Source organism: Gorilla gorilla, chromosome 4, assembly GCF_029281585.2.
Source record: "Gorilla gorilla gorilla isolate KB3781 chromosome 4, NHGRI_mGorGor1-v2.1_pri, whole genome shotgun sequence".
Lineage (NCBI taxonomy): Eukaryota > Metazoa > Chordata > Mammalia > Primates > Hominidae > Gorilla > Gorilla gorilla.
The window spans coordinates 89,650,714-89,652,907 of record NC_073228.2 but is presented as its reverse complement, the minus strand read 5'-3'; the positions used below and the strand labels follow the sequence as shown (position 1 = coordinate 89,652,907).

The 2,194-nt window shown below is 43.3% G+C and overlaps 1 pseudogene; it reads right to left on the bottom strand.

Annotated features, from left to right (window-relative positions):
• Nucleotides 1-1,288: 1,288 nt before the first annotated feature.
• Nucleotides 1,289-1,988, bottom strand: LOC101131931 (28 kDa heat- and acid-stable phosphoprotein-like; annotated as a pseudogene).
• Between the last annotated feature and the right edge of the window lie 206 nt (nucleotides 1,989-2,194).

Here is a 2,194-nt window from a genome sequence, read left to right as displayed (position 1 = left end):
AAGATTTTTTCATCTACGTTCATCAGTGATATTGATGTTTAGTTTTCTATTTTTGTTGTGTCTTTGGTTTTGGTATCAGGAAAATGTTGGCCTCATAAAATGAGTTGAAAAGATTCCCTCCTTTTCAATTTTCTTGAAAAGTTAGAGTTGAATTTGTATTAGTTCTTTTTTGAATGATTGTTAGAATTCAGCAGTGTAGTCATCAGTTCTTGGGCTTTTCTTTAATGTGAAAATTTTTAATAAAATTTTATTTTGTTCTGGAAAGTTTTTTTTTAAATTTATCCTTCATATTTAAAGGCTAGCTCTGCTAGGTACAGTATTTTTTGGTTTTTAGTTTATTTTTCTTCAGCAGTTTAAATATTTCATTCTCCCTTCTGACCCATAGCATTTCCACCAAGAAGTCTGCTGCCAGTTGTTTCTGAATTCCTTTATATTTGCTTTTTTTCTCTTGCTTCTTTTAGTGTCCTTTCTTTTTCATTGACCATTGAGAGTTTGACACCTTAGAGTTGTCTTATTTGGATTGAGTCTGTTTGTTGATTGTTGGTCTTCTTGCACCTGGATATTAATATGTTTTGCTAGGTTTGCAAAGTTCTCTGTTAATTTTTGAAGAAACTTTATACCCCTATCTTTTCTCTACTCTCTTTTTAAGGTAATCACTGTTATATTTGCACTTTTGAGGCTATTTTCTAGATCTCATATGCATTCTCTATTTTTTATCATTCTTTTTCTATTTCTTTCGACTTTTTTATTTTTTATTTTTTCGATAATGTCAAGTTTAATCTGCCAAATATACAAGTTGAATTTGTGGAGCATGTTTTGCCTGGGTGCCACACAGTAAACAGAGGTTTCTTGAAATGATCAATGGGTAGGGTTAAAAACGGGCACTGGCCCCGGCCAGGTGGGTAGGAACCGGTCAGAGAAGGGCAGACAGGCGAGGCTTCGGTCAGATAGGACTGACCAGGAACAAGCCATGACCCTTGAGGACACAGGGACACGGGCTCCCAGATGACAGCCTCTCTCTGAATGAGCACCCAGGCAACACAGTCCGGGGCTGGGCGTAGCAAACCCATCAGCAGCTGCCTCCTGGGGCAACCACCCCCTTAAGTGCTATCTATCAGACAAATGAAAGCTCTTCTTACCCCATCTCCCAGGCACCCCCCAGCAAGGGCTCTGAATTGTAAAAACAGTGAAAACATTCAAATGGTTATATATGAAATGCTGTCCTGCATCTTTCTGTCTCAAAGATAGCAGCTGCCCCTGCCCCAGCGCCTCGCCACATCCCCCAAACAATTTATGTGCCAAGATGAAGAGGAGACCCCAGGCCATGGGGGGCTCCTGGCCGTGAGGGGCTGTTGCAGCGGCGCCAGGGCACAGGGTGGGCGAGACACAGCAGAGGTCCTGGCAGCGCGGCCCAGGTCCCCGGCATCTCCTCCCACGGGTTGCGGTTACTTATACAGGAAGAGTGACTGCATTCGTTTTCCTGACAATGTGGCATAGTCTTTTGCTTTTCTTTCCTCTTCCTTCTTCCGGGCAGCCTCCTCCCGCTGTTTCCGGATGATGGCCAGCTGGGCCAGGTCGGCCTTGGCTTGCTCTGACTTCCCGGCCAAGTGCATGTTCATGTAACGCTCTTTTGCCTTCTGCTTCTCAATCTCTTCTCGTTCTCTCCTCGAAAGCTCTGTTGGCCCGTCCAGATCCAGTTGTGTGACCTTTTTGGTTGTCTGTGCCACCCGGTTGGGGTTCTCGATGTCTCTGAGCCCTTCGACGCCTTTGCACTTTTGCTGGTAGTCACCTTCTTCATCCTCACTCTTCATCTGAGTCTAGAGATTTCTTCTCCTTTTTGGGGTCACCTGCAGCCCCATCTCCACCTTCTTTTTGGTCCTCTTCTTTCCCTTCTGCTTCTCAGCATGCAGCTGCGCTTCAATCTCCTCAGGGCTCGTATACTGCCTCTCCTGGCCTTTGTGGCCTCCCTTTCTCCCTCCTTTAGGCATCGCGGCTCCGCGGCTGCGGTCTTGACTTTGTATTTTAAATAGCCTATCTTTGAGCTTACCAATTATTTTTTTCTGTTTGATCAATTCTGCTGTTGTGACGTTTATTCAATTTCACTTTGTCAATTGTATTTTTTAGCTACAGTATTTCCATTTGACGTTTTAAAATTATTTCAATCTTTTTGTTAAATTTTTATAATAAATTAACA